This window comes from Hordeum vulgare, chromosome 4H (genome assembly GCF_904849725.1).
Source record: "Hordeum vulgare subsp. vulgare chromosome 4H, MorexV3_pseudomolecules_assembly, whole genome shotgun sequence".
In the NCBI taxonomy this organism is placed as follows: domain Eukaryota; kingdom Viridiplantae; phylum Streptophyta; class Magnoliopsida; order Poales; family Poaceae; genus Hordeum; species Hordeum vulgare.
Window position 1 is genome coordinate 285,708,099 of NC_058521.1, and position 12,500 is coordinate 285,720,598.

A 12,500-nucleotide genomic window follows, 5' to 3' on the forward strand; every position below is an offset into this window, starting at 1 on the left:
CAATAACTACAGCAGCAACAACAACAAAAACAACAACAACAACATCAACCTCGACGACGACGACGACAATGACAAAAACAATGACGACGACGACGACGGCAATGACAAAAACGACAACAACAACAACGACGACGACAACAGCAACAACAACGACAACAACGATATCAACAACAATAACAACAACAACAACAAGAACAACAAGAACAAAAACAAGAACACCAATAAATGTAGTGAAGACGACGACGATAACAACAATAAAAAGAAACAACTACAACTACAACAGCAACAACAACAACATCAACAACAATAACAGCAACGACAACAACAACAACGACGACGACGACAACAACAACAACAACAACAACAACAATAACAACAACAACAACGACAACAGTGACAACAACGACAAAAGCGACAGCAACAACAACAACAACAACAACAACAACAACTACAGCAACAACCCAAACGAAGACGACGATGACGACGACGACGACAACAACAACAAAAACAACAACAGACCACAACAACAACAACAACAAGAACAACAACAACAAAAACAACAACAGACAACAACAACAATAACAACAACAACAACAACAACAACAAAAACGAAAACAACAACAACAACAACAACAACAAAGCAACAATAACAATAACAACAAGAACAACAACAACAACAACAACAAGGACTACGACGAGAACGACAACGACGACAACAACGACAATGGCGAGAACAACGACCACAACAACAACAACAACAACAACAACAACAGTGACAACAGCGACAACAACGACAATGACAAGAACAACGACAATAAGGACAATGACAACAACAACAAGAATGAAAACAGCGACCCCAACGACAACAAGAACAACAACGACAGTAGTGAAAACGACAATAACGATATCAGCGACAACAACAACAACAAAAACAACGAAGAGGACGATAACAACAACGACGACGATGATGAAGATGATGATGACGACCTTGACAAATACGACGACGACGTCGATGACCACGACGACGACTACAACAACAACAACAACCACAAGGACGATGACGATAGCGATGACAACAACAACAATGACGAGAACAACGAGGAGAATGATAACAACAACAACAATGACACCAACAACAATCACAACAGCAGCAACAAGGAACACGACGACGACGATGATGACACCACCACCACCACCACCACCACCACCACCAACAACAACAACAACAACAAAAACAACAACAACAACAACTAATAACGACATCCACAATAACAACAACAACAACAACCACAACCACGATGACACTACTAGGAAAAGGCCTGCTAGTGGCGCACCTGTTTTGGCTACTAATGGCGCACTACAGGTGCGCCACTAGCATCACGCCATTAGAATTTTTTACTAGTGGCGCACCAAAGGTGCGCCACTTGTATCTGGTATACTAATGGCGCACCAGGCAGTGCGCCAATAGTATAGCTCATGGTGCGCCATTTGTATCTGGTATACTAATGGCGCACTAGGCAGTGCGCCATTAGTATAGCACATGGTGCGCCATTAGTATCTGGTATACTAATGGCGCACTTCTCATGGTGCGCCATTAGTATCTGGTATACCAATGGCGCACTGCTCAAGGTGCGCCATTAGTATCGAAGACAACCAGATTACGAGAGGTCTATGTGACACTTCTTATGTTGTATCATGATATAGATGGAATTTTCGAGCTATGCTAATACATACAGTTATAGAAGTGACACAAGCCAAGGATCTCAATATACAGGTTTGCAAATCCATATATAACCTAAATAGTAAATATGATGGTGTATTAGATGGACAGTGCAAAGCTACAGGAGACAATGTGCATGCTAAGGTGCTCCCAACAAAAAAACAATATGAGCTTCAATGAATATTGTGACATTTCATCTATACTGTAGTGGCCAGAAGACAAACAATTACTCCCAGAAATACAGTAGAAAGGGCAGACACCTGTATCATCTCCTTTTAACATGAGGTGCTCAGCTGCAAATGATCCCCTGCATAAACTCCACTCGATATGTAGCAACTCTACCACACATAAAGTGAGCTATAGTACTAGCACAATCATCTCTCTCTAGATACACATGAACAAAACAATGCCTTGATGGGCATCAGTCTGTTTAACATGCAAATTCTAATCTGCTCGATGCTGAGAGGCCACATTTTGTAGAATTCCAATTGGAATTTCAATCTTGCTTGACTGTACAAGTACCTGGAGAAAATTTATCCTAAAATTAATAATCAGACCAGTATATCTTCATGAATGTGTCCAAATTCCTTTGTTCATATCATGCAGCCTCTTTTTAAAAATGTTTTAAAGGATTAGGTGAATGCATTCTTTATTTTATAACTAGCAATGGTAAACTAAGAGATGAACGTATTGGTATATTCCATATTATATTATTAGTACCAAGATACATATTATTCTTATAAATATATCAAACAATTTAATAACTGCATCGATGAATCCAAGAGCATTTTATGTTTACCTTATTACTACGGTTGGGATGATGGCGCAATGGAGGTTGGTGCTGCCATTGCATTGCCACTTTGCTTGTGCCCAGGCCCATTCCCGCTATGACGCTGTGTTGGTAATTGAAGAGAGGCTGTCACTGGGGGAAGTCGCATTAACATGCGATGTGGATTGGTTGCATTTAGTTTCATCCAAGTAGGGCATGAACAATGTGCACATGGATTGGTTGTACTTGGCTGTGAATATGGAGGCATGGAAGGGAATGACATTGGCGTTGGAGATGAGCTAGGAGCAAATGATGGAACGAGGGCTTTCAGACGCGGAGCCAACTTGAGTTCCTTGATTCTACCAAAAACCAATGTGTCTAGGCCAAGGTTCCATGAACTTGATTCTGTGATGATTTCACCTATTTGTTCGTAAATGCCGCGATCATCTGGGGACAACCTTTTTTTCATCACATTTCCAAAACAGAATATATTGCACTTCTAGATATGTATGTCATACTAAAGAGCAGGTTCCATACTTTTACTCTAGTATGAATGTCCTGTAGTTTTTCATCTCTTTGTCTACAGAATAAATGTTATGCTTTGTTAACATTTTGGTTGCCTACAGGCATACTGGGCCTTTTCCAGCAGGTGTGTTGTTGCATTCTTATTTGGGGTCTGTGGAAATGGTGCCTGGCCTTGCAAATTTAGGTTGTTACTTTTTGTTGTCTGGTTTCCTTACAGGCACGAAATCACTAAGGCAAAGAAAATGCTCAAAGCAGTAAGTCGGTCATGCCTTCCACATAAAGCCAAGGTTCCATGAACTTTGGACGACTACCCTACAGATGGACCATGTCTGTGGTTTCTGCAGTTGATCATGCAATGATGAAGAGAACACAGCCTGTTTTTGCCAACGGATTCCTGCACTGGTTAATCAGTCCCGCTCTTCTCGGCAGAAGGCCAAGAGCTGCTGTCATATCCTTTTCTGTCGCAGAGGAGACCTTTGGATGCATCCGTTCAGCACCGTTCTCACAACCAAAAGAGCACCTGCGCCCCTAGTCCCAGTCAGAAGGAGAGCACCTGGTTGTGATGAATGACCAGGTGTGAATTGTTCGGAACCTTCGACAAATAATCCCCCATGGTAGCGCCCTGGAGATTTGGGTACTGCTGGATTATGGCTCTGGTGATTGGTCGCTTGATCATCGAATCAATTTGTTCAGGCACATCAAAAGGGGATTAGCTGAGCCAGGGGTTGTGAGGGTTATTGGCACTGTTGGCAATTGTAATTCGGGGAAGAAGATTGTCATTTCTACTAGCAAGCACATGGTTCACGACAAGTTTCAGAAAAAGGTTTACTCCTATGACCCTAGGTGTGAAGTTCTAGAAGAGAGGCTTTCGTTCAGCCAAGGGTAGACGTGTGCATCACAGAACGCCTGGCCACACGAAGTTTGGAGTCTGCGAGATTTTCGGTCGGCCGAAACGGCCAAGGAAGCTGAAAGGGACATGGATGGAGCTTGCCAGGGTCAACTAGACTGTCATGTGGATGTTGTGGCCGAGACGCCCGTGCCGGCAGCCAACGCGCCGTGTTGTCCACGTCGTTCATCGTCGCACATAGCTACCTCGCTTGTCACCCGCGTGCTCGTGTGCTGCCGTCCCCGCCCCATCACGCGCCCGCACTAATCAACACTTTGTATCTCACAACTACCTATTTATCTAAATAAATGGTAGCTCTTGAAAACAAATATTTATCCATCTCCAATTCAGGCATCAGTCACATTGCGAGCCAATAATAAGAACAACATCGCAATTAGCATGGACAGGAATTTGGTAATTGATTTAGAACAGAGCGCAAGGGAGTAACACATGTCCAGAACTCAAAATGAAATCCGGATTAGGTCCATGGCTGTGGCTGCCCAGGATGAGCAGATAAGGATTATGATCTGTACCTCTGTATAGGTCCATGGCTGTGGCTGCCCAGGATGAGCAGATCAACATTCAACTTGTCTGCAGCCTGACATATGAAAAGGATTTGGCAATGTTGCTGCTGAAAGGGAGCATATCAACATGTCAAATTTAACACTCTAAATCATGAAGATCTTCAATAATGGTCTCTAATTGTAAATTTGATCTTCAAATGGGTCAAATGATCTCTACTTACATGTTTTGCGGCGGCGTGGCGGGAAAACCTAGCTTCTAAGCAAACAAATAGAGTAGAACGAACGACTGATGGACAAATAACAAGACAAACCTTGCGCTTCCATTTTCCTTTGTATACTGGATTCGGCATCCTTCTAGGTGTCCATATGCCATCATCATCGTCGTCCCACGTGTCGGGCTGATTAATAACACAACATGAATATATTTGTCATCATGTGGTGTGCTTAGTTGTACAGAGCTTCATCATAAAAATGTTCTTTAGATGTGGTAGGACAGCTATAGTTTACTAGTAGGAAGAAGCCGCGGCGGCACGCCGCGCCCGTTGTTATACATCTGTATTTTTTAGAGTAAGAAAAGGGGTGGTAGTGATATAGAGGTTGAGGTAGACGTTGTTCAAATTTCTTAAATCAAGGGGAAAAAGCACATCCAACTGAAAAGGAGAGTAATTTAAAATTCTCCATGGTACATACAACAAAAATTAAGCTCAAACCCATCACCGTTATTGTTTTCTTTATTGAAAATAAGCATACAGTATATGGGATTGGTCATTTAACTACAACTTCTTACACCTTTTTTCTATATGTCTCTGCATATAAGTTAATGTGGAGTATCATTGGAAGCAAATGGATTATTTCTATATAAGTTAATGTAGAATATCATTGGAATCAAATGGATTATTTCTACGTAAAGAATAACCAGGATTCATGAATTTTCTATCCAAAGTGAGAAGTACACTTGACTGTTTTGAATTCATGTATTATTTCTATGTACGCGGCCATAGGACCAACGGATAATGCATGTGAAGGAGAGGAAGAGCCACTTTAGTTTCACCTCAATTTTTCGAGCAAAAACAAAGGTGAGGAAAATCTTGTAAAGCCACCACACACGAAACTTCACTTGGTAAATATCTTGACAACTGTAGCGACCCGACTCAAGACGAGTCAAGCCTCTGTGTATCTGTGCCATCCCTGGATCAGTATGCTGGCACACACAGTACATCAATGTATATATCAAAGTGCAATCACATGTAAATAGCGTAAAACTGATATATACCTTAAATATTTCAGCGGAAGTAGTCAAGGGAGTGGAGTCCCAATAAACACCAACGGCAAGTTGAGTGTAGACCATAACCCTGAATCGTACTCTTACTCGTCGAAGAAAAATATCTGCAACATAAGACGTTGCAGCCGTGTAGGTCAGCATATTGAATATGCCGGCAAGTCACATGAGAGAGGGGTGAAAAGTAATCATCTATACTATATGCATATATGGCGGGTGGGGCTATAAGTTTTTAGCGAAAAGCAAGTTTTCTCCTACATCAAGAGAGGGCTAAAAGCAAAATATTACTACAAGGTTGGTTGTTAACGAGATGGTTCCGCCAACCAGTTCTCGTACCCGAGTTGTCAATAGTTACCCTGATCAAATATATATAATGGTGTTGAGAAATCCAGATAACTTCAGTTCCTTTGGCTCAAGTTGTCCATGGCCATGGACACGGCTAATCGATTAGGTTTGAGTAGTCTGCAGAGTTTTGCACACGTTCCCCACAAGATTTGATCGCCTCCGAGTATGTCCTCGCACTTCAGGGTGTTTGAAGACCGGATGATCAAAACATGGTCTTTCAAGGGGTCCGTGTGAATTCCTGTCGGTGCCCATCCAATCCTACCGTTCTTCTACATCTGCTAGCACCGCCTGTCCAGAGTCGCCGCGTTGTCCAACCAAGCCAGAGCCCATAATGACTTGTGGCTGTGCAGGTAAGCCTTGAAAATATCCGTCCGTCTCTTTGAGCCCGGGTGAAGCTTTCCGCAGGATGTCATGGCCGTCCCCAGCATCCCGGGCATCCACTGGGTTCTCCAGGGAGCCGATCAACCGTCCTTCACCCAGAGTTGCATTGCGTCCGAGGTCTTGAAAATCTTGTCTTAACCGGTCTTGATTATTTAATCAACCTTGCATCACTCGTGTTATGCACTCAACCGAAATCCCGTCTACTCAAGCATAGCAATATGAAATTTGTCGTCCCGGGGCCAAGTATCGGGGTTGTTGTGTGCCCACCACATGATACTACAACCTTTACTAAAATTTCCAAGTACCTAAGCAGCATGCAATTGGGCATAGGATGGTAGAACTACGATGCATAAAATATAGGTGATAGTATGATCAAAATGACTTGCCTGGTATTACTTGATGAAGATAGTCGCTCTCAAAATCCTGATAATTATACTCGCCACACTCCGAGCAATCTATCTAAACAAATAGAATTCAATAAACATTCATGCCAAAAAGGAAGAACCAAAAGAACATAAGAACAAAACATGTCTTTGTGCAAAATAACAACATACTAAGGTTTAATAAAAAAAAAGGTTCTAAGTGTGTTGTAAAGTGAAGGTGCATGAATGAGATCAAAAGAGTTAATGGACGAGGAACCATTGCTATATAAGCTCGACTTGCATACACTATGGGAGTTGATCAAAAATATTGGGAGAACAACATGAATGTTGTTTGACAAATAGTATAAGACATAAGAATTTATTTGTAGAAAGAATTTCTTGAAATGGAGCACTACAACGCAAGTTATAGCGAATTGAAGTATGAATAGAATTTGAATTCCATAAAGGTCAAAAGTATTTGAATTGGAGCATGGTTGTTATGAATAGGAAAGTACATAACACAAGTGTTTAGGGGCAAAAGAAATCAATGGAAAAGGTGCTACTGTTTGCAAGGTAAGATCAAATGAATGTTCGAATACAAATTTGAATCGCTCAAATTTGTAAGGTTCAAAGGTCGAAACTAATGATGCTACTGGATATAGGAGATCAATATGAGCGTGTAGAAAAAAGAATTACTAGATTTGAACTAGCGGATCAAAAGATACAAATACGTCAATATAACATTGAATCGGCTTAAAACGATGTGAACACTTTTGGGCACTAATAGATAAATCTGATTTGATCAAAATTATAAGTTGAAAATTCAAAACTAATGATACAAACGGGAAGATTACTTTGATACGAATCCGACGCAATTGGATTCATCTAAAACGGAGCTACGGATAAAAAGATATGATCAAAAGAAGTTTGAATATGAATATGAACAAATTTAGAAATTTAAAAATGTCAAAAAGTTGATATGATAGGTTCACAGGATAGGTGGGATCAAGGCGAAACTCTAGGCGTTGGTTTCATCTAATTCGGATAAACGAGTAAAAAGTTATTGCTATTTGAAAAATCAGGGCCAAGCTGTTTTACGGAAGAAAAGTGCTACGTCTAAAAGAATTCTAGTACTAATGTGTAAATACGAAGACTAATTAATATATCTAATTACTCTACCGTATACTAGTGTAGGAATAGTAGTCTAGAAATAATAAACTATGGGAGTATAAAAAAATACGAAGAGAAATACCTTTAGAATGCAGAGTAAGAATAAATTCCAATGAGGAGACGACTTCGAGAAATCCCGCCGAAGAGAAGAAAAAATATTTTATTTAATAAATCTAGTTAAACCAAAAGATTGATTTAACCCGAAATAGATGATTTTTGGATGCTCCTATGGGTCTATATTTATAGGTGGAAGAGAGGTCTAATGGTCCATAGATAGGCAATGTGGGACTAAACCTATACGTAACGTAGGGAAAATAGAAAAAAGAGGGACAAAATTGCCTCATCGGCCGAGGAATCGGCCGGCCACAGCACATGCGCATGGTTGGCCTCGGCGAGCTTTGGATTTTTTTTTCCGAACGAACAAATTTTTTTTATTTTAAAAAACAAAGAAGAAAAACGTATAAATGAAAAAGAGAGAACATTTTATATAGGCATATTATATATCAAAATTTTCAGAATAAAATTTTCTAAAACATGAACATATTTTTAAAACCAAAAAAATACTTTTAGTTTTTCTTTATTTTTTTGCAATAACTTTAAAATGAAAAGGAATTTGAATTTCAAATAAATTGCAAATACTTAAAATTTGAATCAAGACATTCTCTCTGATTTTGGAGTGTCATTTTCCTCCTCTCGTTTGATTTTTTTATCAAAGGGTTTTGAAAATATACAAACTCAAAATTGAAAAGGGATTCAAAATATAAAATTTTGGGAAAGTCATTTTATTCCATCTCATTTTTTTGAGAAGTTTCAAATTCCACTCAAGTTTGAATCATTCAAACAAACAAACAATCAATCTAATAATTATATTAACATTTCAAAATTTATAATTTTGGGATGTTACAACAACGATAAGAAAAATCAGGGGTCTCACCCAAAGAACAGACAAAGCTACATGCCTGCTAGTATAAACCTAGCATGTTAGTATTCATAAACTAATCATTCATTATTGTAAGTTCATAAATTTAATCGATTAATACTGAAAATGCAATTGCCAACCACACAGTAATATTAAAGCTGATGACATGAACACCAGAGGCGGGAAATACCCAAGTCTGAGCAAATGTGCTAGCGGTAACTCTAGGTCATGTCAACGCGAGATCGAGATCTAGTGGTAGAAGCAACAGCCACTAAAGAAAAACAAAAGGGATCGGGAAAAAGAAACCTCATTTGAAGCTTCTTGATTAGTCATAATCCAATTTCCAAGCTGATCAAGTGAAGCGCCCTCACCTGAAATTAGACATATATTGAGAAAAAATCCATATGTTTACTGCTTTTACAAGTCAATGCAATATCACATACCTAACTCGCTGAATGCCAAGTCGACTTCTTTCTCCGAGAAGCTCATCTTGCTTACTAAATACGACCTCATTTTTTAGAACGAATCCAGCTCCTGCTGAAGTTAGGACGTTCAGAAGATTGGACAAACGAATTCAAAATGGGGAATATACACAATGACAGCAGGTACGAGGAGACCATTGATGAAAACTAAATGATAAGACTGTCAGATTGGAAACAAGACAACTAAACAATTTCCAGAAAATAAAAAAGGAAATTTTGACAATGGTGGTTCAGTTAGAACTTAGAAGTGGCACTTTAAGATCTAAAACAAATGAAGGCCATTACGAAAATTCCACAACATACTGATTACTTGGCTAGGGCGACGTGGGCATACATCCTATTGGCTAAAATAACCTTCCATTCAGCATAATGCAGGAAGCCCAAGCAAGCGACGCTCTTTACATGATTCTATACAGCAAACACAGGGATCATCGCTTCTATAGTACTCCCTCCATCCCAAAATATGTGTCTTAAGTTTAGTCCTCCCTCCGTTCCTAAATATAAGTCTTTCTAGAGGTTTCAATAGTGGATTACATACGGATGTATATAGATATATTTTAAAGTGTAGATTCACTCATTTTGCTCCGTGTGTAGACGACTAGTGAAATTTCTTAAAAGACTTATATTTAGGAACGGAGGGAGTATAATTTTATATTAAAGCTAAGACAGTTACTTTGGGACAAAGGAAGTAATAGGTTTGATGGCAAACAAATCACCTCCTCTGCCTTGACAACAGCAAGTGTGGTATCAAGTTGTTGCGGGTCAATGGTACCACTCCAGGGAGCGCTGGCGCCGGCACTAGTGGCATCACCCTCATCACAATGTTCAATTTTCACCTGCATTGGCAAGGAAGACGAACCAAGTAAGGATAGCAGTCAAAGAGGATACAACAAAAGTGAACAGAGTAACAAATTTTAAGAGTCCCATTACCATTTTCCTTGAGTGAATTGGCCTAAGGAGCTGCTGGCCCTGAAAAAGAAACAGAAGTGATGAGAACATTAATTAATATAGCACTCCTCTCCAGATGACGACCTAAGGAAGTTAACGACTCAGAACCGGAATTTTGAGGGGCTTACAACGTCAAAGTAATTTTGATAATTTGGACAAGAATGAACTCAGCTAAGATTATGAATGAAAAACAAATGGCAGAAATGCCAGGTTGCAAAATATGAGAGGTTAATTTGGAAGTGGTTCAGTTAGAAGTGGCACGAAAAAATAAAAACTTTGACACTGGTGGTTCAGTTAGAAGTGGCACTTTTAAGATCTAAAACAAATGAAGGCCATTATAGAAAGTCTACGGCATATTGATTGTTGGGTTAGGGCAAGACAGGCATACATCCTATTATTGGCTAATAAATAAGAAGCATCCATCCATTCGGCATAATGCAGGCAGCTCAAGCACATGTAGGCAGCAAGCAACCGACACTAGTTAGGCAATTCTATACAGCGAACACATTAACCAGCGCTTCTATGGTAATAGGTTTGAGGGCAAATCAATCACCTCCTCCGCCTTGACAACAGCATGTGTGGGATCAAGTTGTTGCGGGTCCATGGCGCCACCCCTGAGAGAGCCGGCGCCAGCAGCATCACACTCATCACAGCTTTCAGTCTTCACCTGCGTTGGTAAGGAATATAAACTAAGTGAGCGAAAAAGTCAACGAGGAACACAGAAAAGGTGAACGGAATAGCACAAGTTAATAATAGCACAAGTTGCGACGATGCGGACGACGGGGGAGTCGACCGCGCTGAGGCGGGAGGGGTCGTCGACGCAAGCGAGGGCGAGGGCGGGGTCGAGCGGCTCCTCGACCTCCTCGACGCGTCTGATGCCGGCGTCGATGCGCGCGTGTCGCTTGAGCGCGAGGACGGCGCGGGAGGGTGCACGGTCGTCTGGACCGTAGAGGCGGACGCGGAGTGCGGCAGTGGCGGCGGAGAGGGGCCGGGCCGGGGCGTCGAAGAAGGCGTTGCGCTGGGAGTCGGTGCAGAGGAGGCGGGGTGCGAGTTAGGCGGAGAGGCAGCGGTGCGCGACAGCGTCGGGGAGGCGGAGCTTGACCTCGACCTCCATGGGAATGGGGTTGGGGATGGGGCTAGGATTTGGGGGGCTGGGGGTGGAGGGCGATGCGCTGGGCCTTGGTGGGCGTGTGGTCGTCGTGCGAGTGGAGGATGCGGAGGAGCGGGTTGGCGATGGGGTCTGGGGCTGGATAGCAATGGCGCACCCCCCGAGCGGTGCGCCATTAGAATTTTTTTATAGCAATGGCGCATCCCCATGCAGTCCACCATTACTAATCTTTTTTTATATAGCAATGGCGCATCCCAGAGAGGTGCGCCATTAGTAATCTTTTTTTGGATAGCAATGGCGCATCCCAGAGAGGTGCGCCATTAGTAATTTTTTTTGGATAGCAATGGCGCTCGGGGGGAGTGAGGGGGTGGGTGTTGCGCTCGGCCGATTCCGTTCGGGGGAACCGAGCGAGGAGACAGGGGAGGGTGCGGGGGGTCGTCGGTGGTGGTGGAGCGGGGGAGGGTGCGGGGGGTCGTCGGCAGCGGTGGAGCGGGGGAAGGTGCGGGGGGTCGTTGGCGGCGGTGGAGCGGGGGGGGGGGGGGGTGCGGGGGGTCGTCGTTGGCGTTGGAGCGGGCCGGGGAGGGTGCGGGGGGTCGGCGACGGCGGTGAAGCGGGGGAGGGTGGGGGGGTCGTCGGCGGCGGTGGAGCGGGGGAGGGTGCGGTGGGTCGTCGGTGGCGGTGGAGCGGGCCGGGGAGGGTGCGGGGGGTCATCGGCGGTGTTGGAGCGGGGGAGGGTGCGGGGGGTCGGCGGCGGCGGTGGAGCCGGGGAGTGTGCGGGGGGTCGGCGGCGGCGGTGGAGCGGGTCGCGAAGGGTGAGGTGGTTCGGCGGCGGCGGTGGAGCGGGGGATCACTGGCTTTGGTGTGCCGTCGTCGCCGCCTGCGGTTGGGAGGCAGGGGGATAGGAGTGGAAGGAGGGGATTGGGGTGGATGGTGGGTGGGTGGGTGGGTTACGACTGCTCGTGTCACGTGAGGCGCATCTGCTCTGCTCCTCCATCCTTTTTTTGCAAAACTACTAATGGCGCACCACCAGCTGGTGCGCCATTAGTAGGGTTACTAATGGCGCACCAGCTGGTGGTGCGCCA